The following is a 13,586-nucleotide window of genomic DNA, read 5'->3' as shown; positions in this document are numbered from 1 at the left end:
TGCCTCTGTGCGACAAATGCTCCAAATTAGCTCCTGCAACTTTTTTCGAGCTGTGAGCGTTGCACTTTTTGTTACTGCGTGTTTTAGCCTGTTTGTTAGCTGCGTTTGGGGTGCCATTACCAATTAGACCCTATTCACACTGTCACATTCCTGGGATGCACAAAAAAACATGCTAAAATGTGGAATGCGCTTGTGGTATCATTATTTGTTAGTGACACCCCAAACGCAGCTAGCGCATGCGTTTTTTTTGTTTTTTGCACAAAATACGAGTCAAAACCTCCAGTAAGAAAGGCACAATACTCACCTCCAAAAAAAGGAGTAGGCACGTTGGGTTGGATTGTGTTCAAGTGAATGGGCTGCACTATGTCGTTGCATGACAAAACGCACAAAAAAAGCACAAAAAGTGCATAAGCGTGACACACTGATGTGAATGAGGTCTTCATGTTTTAATGTTTTAGCCAGTTTTGCGCATGCTCTGGGAACTCACAGGTGTGAATGGGGTCCTAATTCCTTTCTATGGAATGTTTTAGAAAACGCTGAGCTGCAAATCGTTGCAGAGCACAATCTTTTTTTATAGCTAATGACTCTGACCATGAAATCGCTAGCGTAAAAATGTTTTTTTTTTGTTTTTTGTTTTTTTAGTGAATCGTAGCAGCCATAATTCTCTCCGAAGAAATCGCCCTTGTGTCATCAGCCCAACATGTAAATGATTAATTCTGTATAATATGTATTACATATCTGGTCTTCTACATCACATTAGCACCAACCCAGAAATGCTGGCGTCCAGCAGGTGGCAGTGTGACCCGCAATCTGGTTCCATTGACAATAAATAATTGGACTGTGATTGATACATTGTATCAGTGAGAAGAGTGATCAGTGCTGCTCAGTGGGGATGATGGTGACACGGTTACTCTTTGTCACTCAATCTGTGAAGGAGGAGGAAGAGGAGAGAGGGGAGGATCTGAGGAGGGAGAGGGCAGTGACAAGGCTCCTGACATAACATTACAGACACTGTGATGAGACACAGAGAGACTTGAGTGGCCTCACTTCCATCTGACAGCTGCCACTGCAGCTTTAAAGGGACACTATCACACCAAAGCCTGGATCCTCCTTCCAGCAGCCTATGGCACATCACTGAGAGCTGCAAGCCTGAATACTTCTCATCATACTGTCACCCTGTGCAGGTCAGTGAGAGCACATGTGGGATCTCTGCAGAAACTTTCTCTCCATGCTTTATGAATGGCTACTACTTATTATGGTGATGATGTTGCTAAGAGATTGCACTAAACTGGACTGTCAGATCATCATTTACCAGCAACTGTGCCCTCTGCCAGGAAGGATTGTTTTGTTATTTACTTCACCATACTGCATAGTTGTTGGTAAATAGATCTGATCGAGATACAAGCAATTGCAAACAAGCGATCTGTCATACACGTGTTTTTTGTAATTGGCCAGAACTATTGATCAAAAACACGATCCTTCGGTTATAAATGAAACCGATCTCTTAATTAATCTGAATTGCCACTGGTTTTCCTGAAAACGCAGATATTAGGCAATCGGCAACATTCTGTCATAGCCATTAGCCTTATCAGAGTTAAAATTGATTTAGAGTTTACAATCGAATGGATGATCTTTGGTTTGCAATTTTGATTTATTTGATCACCTTAGTCGCATTGAATGAGAGATTGTATGATCATATCAATACGTGTGTGGCCACCTTTAAAGAACTGCTAAGTATGCTGCATTGATCAGTGATATTTCAGATTACTGGCTAGTGGATTGCATGCAGGAAAGTTTAGACTAATTAGGCATGTGTTATTTAGTATGTGATGTACATCTTTAGAATGGTCACTATATGATGTACATTATTAGACTGGTCAGTATATAGTGTACATTGTTGGACTGGCCAGTATACAGTATACCTCTTTTAAGCTGGACAGAATATATTATACTCTTATAGACTGGACAGTATGTGGCATACATTTTTAGACTGGGCAGTTATGATGTACATTTTAAGAGTGGGCGGTATACAATGTACATTTTAAGAGTGGACAGCATATGATACACATTTGTAGACTACTTATTATATGAGGTACATTATTAGAAAGGACAGTATCTAATTTACAATATTAGACTGGTCTGTATATGATGGACATTATTAGACTGGACAGTATAATATGTGCATTATTAAACGGGACAGTATATGACGTTCAGTATTAGACTGGACAGTATATGATGTACATTATTAGACCGGACAGTATATGATGGAAATTATTAGACTGGACAGTATATGATGGACATTATTAGACTGGACAGTATATGACATACATTATTAGACTGGACAATATATGATGGACATTATTAGACTGGACAGTATATGATGGAAATTATTAGACTGGACAGTATATGATGGACATTATTAGACTGGACAATATATGATGGACATTATTAGACTGGACAGTATATGATGTACAGTATTAGACTGGACAGTATATGATGTATATTATTAGACTGGACAGTATATGATGGACATTATTAGACTGGACAGTATATGATGTATATTATTAGACTGGACAGTATATGACATACAGTATTAGACTGGATATTATATGATGGACATTATTACACTGGACAGTATATGATGGACATTATTAGACTGGACAGTATATGATTTATATTATTAGACTGGACAGTATATGATGGACATTATTAGACTGGACAGTATATGATGGACATTATTAGACTGGACAGTATATGATGTATATTATTAGACTGGACAGTATATGATGTATATTATTAGACTGGACAGTATATGAGGGACATTATTAGACTGGACAGTATATGATGTACAGTATTAGACTGGACAGTATATGATGACTGGACAGTATATGACGTACAATTTATAGACTGGACAGTATATGATGGACATTATTAAACTGGACAGTATATGGCGTACATTTTAAAACTGGACAGTATGAAATGTATATTTACATAAGTGTGGGCAGTGTATGATATACTTTTTTTAAACTGGTCATTATAGTATACAAAACTATACTTTTTAATCTCAACAGTATAGGATGCACATAATATATGGTTTTACACTAGTCAGTATATAACATGCCAGACATTTTAGACTGGTTAACACATGCAAAATGTTGTACAATCTGAGTATAAGATCTGCATAAGATAAGATTAGCATAGATGGCACAGGGGACTTTGGCCTGGGCTGCATGCAGAGTAAAAACTAGAAATACCAGCCCTTATGCACATTGATGCGGATGATATAGGTTGACTTTATGGGCCTGATTCACTAAAGTTGAGCTCTCCCTTCCAGTGCTGGTGACCAGAGTTTACTTTCACTTATCAGTAAACCAAGACTTGCATGCTTTGGAGGGAAAACATCCATGCCCAGCTGAAATCTCATGGATGTAGCTCACCGTGAGCAATCAGTTAATTATTAGTAATGTGAAGAATGGTTGGGATAATAATGTTAAAATAGGAATTTTTAAAAAGCATTAAAAACTGTAAAAAAGTAAATGTTGAGTTTGTGAGAGAATAGTCCTCAGACAGGTATGAGGGTGAACTTCAGAGGCATGTATCACCCTGGTGTATCGGTGAAGTTGGGTGGCTTGGCAAGGGATCGTACAACTTAAGTTAACAAAGTCCTTTGTTATCTAATGATGATCTGCTATATGCTGTACTTGAGAATTGGAACCAACTTTTGGGGGACCAGATGTTCCAGACTGGGTGGCAAATGGGGCATTGAATAGTGTTGATTGCACAGAATCAGGGACTGGGCTCTGTAGACTGGTTGGAACCTTGGATGGTGCTCATTGGAAGATCCACTTAGATATTAACCCAAGGCAGTAGGCTAAGTTCAAACTGGACTGTGGGTAAAATATTGGGGCCTGTTATTTTTTATCCTGAAAAGCTATCCCTATGACACAAGACTTACTGTATAGCACAGCCAGACTGAAGTTCAGTGTTTGATGTAGTAGAGCCGGCAGCCAGATCAATTAATTGGTGATGTATTAGAACTGAGAATGTAGTCTAGTTACTGCACTGTATAATATATGCTATATGTAGATTAGAATCTTCAGCTGCATAATGAAATTGTATGTCAAATTTTACGGTTTACTACAAACTATTGCTTTTTGAACTTTTGCTAAATATAATTGGTCTTATTTATGGCATAGCAGCCTGCAAAGTTCTGTCACCACTTTTATTTTATATATCAGAATGGTGTAAACTGAAATTTTATTGTTGCACTGTGATTAGTGCTTACTGCTTTTTATTAAGCCTGAAGATGTACTAGTAAGCGAATTGCTAGGTATTGATGGGGCTAGATAAAGAACAGGTATTAAAAAGTTCATACTTTTTATATATGGCCTCTAGTTTACTAGTCTGGGAATATTAAATAATAATAATAAAACTTTTAGCCCCGGTTCACACTAGGGCGACCTGTGAGGCGACCTGGTCGCCTCACAGGTCGCCGCAGGTCGCCTCCCATAGGGAAGCTACGGACCCGTTCTAATAGGAGCGACACAAGTCGCTCCGACCTAGAAAAAGGGTCCGGAGCTTCTTTGGGGCGACCAGGAGGTGACCGCCATAGACTTCAATGTTATGAAGTCTGTGGCGGCCGCTCCGTGGTCGCGGCGCGCTGCTCGCACCGCGATCTCGGAGGTCGCCCCTGAAAGTAGCGTCGCGCCAGTGTGAACCGGCGCTAATAGGTTTACTGTTTTCACATTACATTATATTTGTAATTAAATATATAATAAATATGTAATTAAATATTAAATAATTAATTTAAATCACCCATCGCAACGAGTGCTGTAACTTGGTTACAAAATATGACACAACAATTAAAACCCTTATTTCGGGCTGTCGTCACAGATCACACTCTTGACATGAGTCAGCAAGACTTTCTTTGCCGAGCTTTCATTTGTCAGGTCACATGATGTGCCGTGATTTGGGAAGTAAGTGGTGTTGGGGAACCCACTTTTGCATCGTATGTGCAGTGTCAGACAGTCTGCTCTCAGGACACCATGAAGTCCCATCACGAGATGTCGCAATGAAATTTTGTCGGGCAGGAAATAAACGACGCGCATGGTTCACTGACTTGTTAACCTGTAAAAAATGTTGTAATATGTCAAAAGCAAGTGGTTTATTCATCCACCGCAAGCTGCATTTGTAAATTGTAAAATACAGATTAAGCACAGAAGTCTGTGAAGCTTCTATTACTGTCAAAGTCCATTTTGTGGAGCTGGAGTACAGTGTGTGTTGGCTTTATGGATCCCAATGTGGGGTTGTATAATTGGGCTGTATAATGCAAGTGAATAGTGTTAGTAGTCACCGGTGGCAGCCTTTACACCTAGAAGATCATTGAGATGGTTTCAAGTAAGATCTCAAGATCTAGTACACACGATCAGAAATTCCGAATAAAAGTAGTGTTTTCGAAACAATCCTACGATAATGTGATCGTTAATACACACATTTCGAAAGCCGATCATGACCGTTTATGCAAAATTATCATTAGGGACAAACTTTTTCTCCTATGATACCAGAACGTAAGATATTCATTTAATCAGTATATTATTTATCAGAAAAAAATCAGAAGACCAAGACCATGCATGTTCAGAAACGACAGAATACATAACAATGCAAAACAACTCGTTACATCACTTCCTAAATTGTATTCTAGTCGTTCGAGAATTTTTGTAACTTAAGTAACCTCTTCATTTTCGATATGAGACTATCATGTAAAAAATAAAACAGACGATCGTCCCATATTCTCATTGTGTGTAAGAGGCTTTAGATGCAACCGGCTTTGTACATTCAGTGATCATGCCTACTTGTTCTTGTTGGGTCATTAACCCCTACAATTCTTTATGACATTACCTTAAGATTGCCTAAATCATCTGCTGATTGATCCTTCAGGGAACACCTATTTAGTCCAAGATTAGAGACTCAAGCAGTTCAACTATCTCAGTTGTCTCTTATAGGAGAGCGATAATCAGCACCTGTAAGTTGTTTTTTGTTATTTTTGGGATTTAGGATGTGGTGGTCCACAGAGGTCAAAGGGGTTCATCCACAAGGGGCTGGCTACAGGTCCATGGGGCAACTTACTGTGTCCACCAGAAAAGAAAGGTGGGGCCACTTATATAATGTAGGAAATGACTCAACTTTATTGAAGAAGAAAAAGAAAAAAAATTACTTACATCTGCTTATGTTGCAGTAACCCTGTGGGTTAAAATATGCAACCTTCCATAGGCACAGGTAGAGAAAATCCTGTCCCCACACAGAATTTTAAAGGTCGCTGTCGATGCCACTGATCCCCATCCTGGACCCTCTGCAGAGTTCTCAGGAAGGTGCTGAACTGGATGAGTTAGAAGAGGTCTAAAAAAAGCTTTTCGGTGGCCCGAACGGCAGAGGCGCCCATTGTTGTGTGTCTGGCTAAGAATGGTTAAGAGTCATCTGGTTTATCCAACAAAAAATTGCTTTATTTTTTATTATTATTGATTTCTATAGTGCCATCATCTGCTGAGGTGCTGTACAAATTGTTTCAAACAAGGAACAATAAAAATAATACATTCAAAGTGCCAGCTTTTGATGTGCCAAATATATAAAATTACATGGTAGAACACACATAACAAAAACAGATACGATAGGATTATTGTCTGTGCTGGGCTTACGCTCTAAGGGTATATGAATAGAAAAAGAAATGAGGGAACAAGGATGAATGGTTGAAGAGTGCCAAATGGCACGTGGAAGGAGAGAAAGCACCTAAGAAGTCGAGGGGTTGGTAAATCCCTTTGTCCACATGTTGATCATTTCCAGCATGTGTCAGTAATCCATGAACTTAACAAGGTCAATAAAAACGTTTTAATTCCTGGCGCTCAAAAATCCGCTCATGTTTGGCCACCGTTGTTGTAGGAAATAATTGTTGGCAGTCATTTTCCGTATATGACCTATGCTGACAAAACCATGTAAAATCTGGAGTTTTGTATACGTTTCCTTTCTTTATCTGCAGATGTCTTCAAGTTGCGATGTTCACGTGTGGTTGCGATGTCACATTCTTTTCTGTACTGAATGATTAGGAGGTTGAGCAGGTTTTTTTCCTTGACAGTCAGGTTCGTGTTTATTCTAGAGGTAGAGAGTGAGCAAACAGGTGCACCGGCTTAGATCCATTTATACTTGTGTCTAGGAATAGGGAGCGGGAGCACAATTAAATCATGAGAGTAAACACAAGCTAAATGCAGGTTCTTTGTCTCACTGGGATTCACACCTTCATTTCTTGTAGTATTAGAATAATGCCTTCAAATACTGTATATTAATCTAGTAATGCATCACTAGGAGTGATAAGGATCTGTAAAATACAGCAAGCCATAACCTGATTTTACGTTAATGGCCCAGTCCTGTTTAAAGATGATTAATTTATAATTGTCATTATCAGGTTACTTAATATACATTTCCATTTATTGTTTTACCATGATGACCCAAAGATAACTTGATGAGCCCATATTAAAGTGACATTAAAAAATATCCTTATTCTCCAAAAATAATCCATGCACATCCACTACTTGATGGCCCTGTAATCTATTTGTAATAAAATTCAGTGTTTTTCTGCCACCTTGCAATGTCCTTTATTAGCTCCTGAACCTATAGTGCCGCTTCACATTGGTGCGATGCAGGAACCCTGCGAATCCACTGCAGGTTCCCGCATCACACCTGACTCGCAAGCAGTTCACACTGCCATATGCAAACTGCTGGGGGTGTCAATGCAAAGTTAGCGACACCCCCAGGTTAATTTGCATATCGCAGTGTGAACTGTCAGATCAGACAGGAATCGGATCGCATAGGTGTGAACACCCATGCGATCCGATTCTGGTGCAGACCAAAAAATGGGTCCTGTGCGACTTTGGTCCAAATGGGTTGCAAATCCAGCCATGCAATCTGCATGGCTGAATTCGCATTGCACAGAAATCGCATGTGATTTGCACAGCAGTGTGGTGCGAATCACATGCAATGCAAGACATCACATATGTGGGACCTGACACTTATAGTTCCCTCTCACTTTTATTTGTTTGGAACAAGCGAACAAACCTTTCATGTTGCTCTTCCCACCCTGCCTAAATATTCACCTGAGCTTGAACTGAATCCAGCGTTGTGCCTAAAAGCAGCTTTAGTAATGCTTTAAAATAGAGTTTACTGTCACTTTAAGCCCTGGTTCACACTGATGTGATTTCAGATGCGTTCCAGAACACACTGAATCACCTGACAAGTGAAATAACGTGTTTCTATGGAGGCTGTTGACATATATGCAGTCTGAATGCACTGTGGTTTTAAAAGGGTCCTGTATGCGATTTTGAGCCCCATATAGTGGAATGGAAACTGTATAGCGAACGCATAGGTGTCCGAATGCAATGTGATTCTAGTGCGATTTCTAAGACTCTGTGCTGTATTTCTCAAGTCCTTTCCAGAGAGAGAGAAAGGAAGAATTGCATTGAAATTGAAGCTGAACGCAGATGAAGTCACACTGCCTGTGATCCTTCAAATCACTCTACAAAACTCATTGAAATCGCACCACATCAGTGTGAACCTAGCCTTAAAGTGGAAGTAAACTCTGCCCCTCAAATGCTGCTTCCTAATAATGCCAGTGTAAATAAGCATTCCAACTCATTCTGCATTGTTAATAACCCCCTTCTGGTGTGTGACGGGAATCGCTTTCGTTGAGGGGCCCGTGGAACCCAGCTTACCTTAGAGAGGTTGAGAAATCCCTCTCTCAGCTCCCTAGGCCCGCCCTTATGTGTAAGTCACCCTGTGTCTAAATGATGGACAACTACTTGATGGATACTGAGAGTAAGATTTGGATTGCTTCAAATGGGACAGTGATGTTTGTCAATAGTATCTCTTAAGAAATATAGGAAGACTATTCCTGGTTTGTTTGTTTCTGAACATGTTCACTAAAAGAGCTGGTCATATTGGCCTCTGTTCCATGCCCTTCAATGTGGGAGATGGGCAATCTGTTACTGGTGGTCTCCTGCTGTTGTCTGTGTATTAAGGTGTGATGTGTTTACACTTATAATAATATGTATTGTACTTCATGAGCTCAATGACGGCAAGTCTGCTAGTTAATTAGCTCAAGATAATTATTTCATTGACATCTATAAGTTGCTAGTGGGAACGTAGAATACTGTTTGTGTTGGTTGTTCCTTGGATATGGTAATTATGTTTCTGTACACAATTTCATCTGCATAGCATAATGTAATCAGGCACCTGACCTGGTGGGTATATATTTGGTGTGAGTTTGTTCAATAAATGTTCCAGATCTTATACAAGCTATTTTCGGCTAGTTTTGTATTGGGGGCGGCTAGAATACCTGATATCTATGTTCAAAACTGAAGGAAGCGGTATTCTGATGGAAGCACACAAGCGCATTGTGGGGTCGCGGTTCTGTTACATTAACCTTAAAGTGGAAGTAAATGCTGTCCCTCAAATGCTGCTTCTTAATAATGCCAGTGTAAACAAGCATTCCAACTCATTCTGCATTTTTAATAACCCCCGTCAGGTGTTTCTTAATTATTTTCCAGCTGTTTTAAATTCTTGCTTACTGGTAGAAGCTGGCGCCATGCTAAGTAATGCCTTCTAAATCCGCAGTGCCCTAAACTTCTGCCCTTTCTGTGTTTCCCTGCTGTATTCTCGCGCATGCGCATTCTGCTGTGTGATCTCTGCTCCTGTGTGCCGTGCTATGAGACATTGCAAGTCCCATAAATCTCACGGAATCTCGGTGCAGTGCAGCACAGAGGGGATGACAGAGACACTGCATATTAATGAATAGATTCATGGCACAATGAGCGGGCCGTGAATCAGGGGAATTACGCACATGCGCCGCTGACATCACGGAAATGAACTGGACAGATTACAAGTAAACCGAGCAGGTTAGGAGACATCTGCACACAGTGACTTGTACAGTGTTTACTAATGATTTAAATTTGTGGGGGGTGAGTTTACTTTCACTTTAAGGCTAAGTTCACCTTTTCCAAAAATTAGCCTATTCAAGCAAGATGCTCCAGTGGGTATTAAAAAACATTGCAGCTTTGTAAAATTTTAACTCATTTCATTGTCAAACCTATGGGCCCCATTGAAGCCTGGGCAAAAATTCCCAGTTAGAAATCCCCAAAGCCTGCCTCGTTGCTAGGATTAGACAAATCTCATCACTTCAGGAGACTGAATGTTTTTTATGTCGTAGCAACAAGGCAGAACGAGAGGAATTTTATTCAGACAATTTTCCACCAGGCTTCCAGGGGGGCCCAAATGGCTTATGGGTATGACAATAAAAATGATGAACATTTTACAAAGCTGCACAGTTTTTAATACCTACTGGGACCCCTTGACGGCATATGCCATTTTCTGAAAAAAATGAATTTAGCCTTTAAGTGCAGTATGCATTGCCTTAGCAATGTTAATCTATATTTAAACATGTTGCATTTAATTGGCACAGTAAGCTGTCATTGTGATTAGGTGCATTGCGCATATGCACTTTTTAAATTCCTGATGCATGAATAAATAAGCCTAAAATCAATCTCATCCTATAGGCAGTGATGATATACATAAAAAGAACAATTAGACTACTATTATGCAGATTGCATGCGGGCATTCTTTTTTTTTTTTTGGTGGAGAATGCGGGCATGCGGGCATTCTAAGCTAACTTTTTTGTTGTGGATCTTAAGATGCACTGTACACAGAGCCATACTCCATGTGGATTATAGTTTAAGTTTTTTTTATATACAGACATGTGCCTGCTACTTTATTGGTGGTACTGGTAGGGACAATGGCTCCATAGGATGCATACAGAGTCAGACTGAGTCCACAAGGAATCCTAGTCTCGGGGTCCAGGTTACAACCTTCATTTTCTAGTAGAAAACTAGGATGAAAGAACAATTGACAAATAATAATGCACTTGTAGACTGTTGGTGTCTGATTGGGTGAGCCACACTAGTGCAGACAATACAAATGGGGTCTTTGCGCCAACTGCAATCCTTTTTAGTGCCAATCGAAGGCATGTGGGGAAATAAATCTGCTACCTTTCCAAGGGTCTTATACTCTCTTAACCTGCCTCTGAAAGAATATATATTATGAACCCAAAGCATTTATCAGTAGAAGAGTTGTGGTTCCAAGGTCCATTTGAAGTAGATCCCATTGGAGTAGCAGATTTATATGTACATGAATGGCAGTAATGCCTCGTACACACGTACCGATTGTCGGCCGTAAATATTCGGACGACGAACGATCGGCCGATTGTAGGCTTGTTAGTATGATGCTTCCGACTGCCGACAGCGCATTTTCGGCCGAACAGAATCTGTTGTGCAGGCATTAAAATTTTTGTTGGCCAACACCAGAACGGCCGATTGTTCGCCAGTCAGTACAGAATTCGGCCGACATACAGCCGATTAGCAAGACTGGGCATGCTCAGAAAAGAAAAAACACACGGAAAGTTAACCATCACATGACATCACTTCTGCAGTCGGCTGTTGTTGGCCGACAAAATTCGTGTGCAGTCTTTAGCAGTTTTCAACAGACACGACAGCCCTGGACAAAAGACGGCCGATCGTTCGGCCGACGATCGGTACGTGTGTACGGGGCATAAGAACCATCATGTAGCCATCTACATCTAGAAAATAAAATCCAGAATACAAAACTTCTGTGTACGTGCAGAAATGTTCCTCAAGACAGTCTTATAACCTGAGAGGGTGTGTGGTTTGACTTCTCCACTCTATGGGAATAAGACCACCTGAACAGACCTGTCCAAGATAATCTTAACTTCAAACATCGGAATGTATACGTATTTGTTTATCCTTCTTTTCTGTAGAGATACAATGTAACACTTTATTTAGGAGAAAACATTGTCATAGTACAAGACATTCAAACAATGTATGGGACATAATATCATGGATTTCTGCACACCTTTTCATATTCTATGGCAACTGCCGAACAATTTTTGGTGCTTGTTAACAAGGCTTTTTTTCAGTGGGAACGTGGGGGAACGCAGTTCCGGCACCTCCAGTCTGAATGTATGCAATGGCAAAGGGGTGCTGGGATCAGTGGGGTGAGCTGAATGGCCTATTGATGCTGGCTGCTGGGGATCTATTATTGCTGGGGTGAATCTATTGTTGCTGGAGGGAATTTTGTTGTGAGGGAGGGGGCTACTGTTGCAGTGGAGGATTTATTGTTGCTTGGGGGAACTATTGTTGTTGGGGGGGTCTATTGTTGCAGGGGAGGATTTATTGGGGAGGGGGGAGGCGATTGTTGCAGGGGAGGATTTATTGTTGCTGAGGGGGCTATTGTTGTTGGGGGGTCTATTGTTGCAGGGGAGGATTTATAGGGGAGGGGGGAGGCGATTGTTGCAGGGGAGGATTTATTGTTGTTGGCGGTCTATTGTTGCTGATTGCAGGGGATCTATTTTACTGTTTTTTCTATTATTGCAGGGGAAGATTTATTGTTGCTGGGAGATCTATTGTTGGAGGGGTCTATTGCTGCTGATTCCAGGGGATCTATTTTACTGCTTTTCTAGTTATCATTAACAAATTCTATATAAATTACCTAGAACCACAACATCATACTTGGTTCTGTATTCTCTAAAATTGGGGGTACTGGGAGGTGGATAGAGGGTTGAACCAAAGGACAGTGCTCGGAGGTGGGTAGGGGGTGGAGACAAGGGGTGACTCAGAAGAGGGGAGTACCTTCACCTATTCTCTAAGAAAAAAAGCCCTGCTTGTTAGTATTTGATAGGAGACAGGGCTATGAAAAGCTATCCAGGTAGAGAAATTGAGACCTCCTTGCAATGGCTGCAGAAGGGAGGTTGAACAGGTTGATGTAAGAAGCTCATAAGTAATATAGCTTAGGCTGGGCATTACACTGAGAGATTTTTTTTTTGTTCAGCAATTTCTAAGAATTTCTATCCATCTATTGCCATCTTGACACAATATACAGTGCATATGGATGAATCCCTATGTTGGGCTATAATATTCTTCAGAATACCTGAAAAACGGTTGCTCTCTTAAGTGCAGCCACTCTTCAGCCGGCAAGTTTCCTGCCTGATTCTTTTGATTTTTCAGTTCAAGGGTGTTGGGTGGTAGCAGGCCAGCAAGGTCATACACATAGTACATTTTGTCTTGTTCATTCGAAAAAAGGCAAAATGTATTCGGTGTATGGCCAGCCAAAAAGAGGATTGCCTGTTTTGGATGGACTGCACCATGAAGCAAAGCTCAATATATGGCATATGTTGGCTAAAACATATTAGCAACGTCCATGATAGGGACTTGTGTTCAAACTAAACTCCAGGCAGATATAAAAGACACAAATTATTTAGGTTCTGTATTCATATTGACATTTTGCAATCAAGTATACATAGCCAGAATTCAGCATATTTTGCATCTAGGGCTGTTTTTCTGTCCCTATGTGCCAGGGCTGCTGTTAGAAACCACGGGGCCCCGTACAGCCTACCTAGCAGGGCCCCCCTCCTCCCCTCGAATATGTCAAGATAATATTTTCATAAAAATAGTGGACGCAGACATAACAGAGAACCT

At 40.5% G+C, this 13,586-nt stretch overlaps 1 protein-coding gene across 2 annotated transcripts in view; it reads left to right on the top strand.

The window, feature by feature from the left end:
- The first annotated feature begins 961 nt into the window (after window positions 1-961).
- Window positions 962-13,586, top strand: part of PPARG (peroxisome proliferator activated receptor gamma) — a 120,723-nt gene continuing 108,098 nt past the window's right edge. For both annotated transcript variants that reach the window (XM_082266533.1, XM_082266532.1), the window contains exon 1: window positions 962-1,184. The gene's annotated coding sequence lies outside the window, so the exon portion shown is untranslated. The remainder of the gene's footprint in view (window positions 1,185-13,586) is intronic.

The sequence above is a fragment of the Pelophylax lessonae genome (genome assembly GCF_965119305.1).
Source record: "Pelophylax lessonae genome assembly, chromosome: 8".
Classification (NCBI taxonomy): domain Eukaryota; kingdom Metazoa; phylum Chordata; class Amphibia; order Anura; family Ranidae; genus Pelophylax; species Pelophylax lessonae.
The sequence above is the reverse complement of the archived record's forward strand: the minus strand, read 5'-3'. Positions and strand labels throughout refer to the sequence as shown.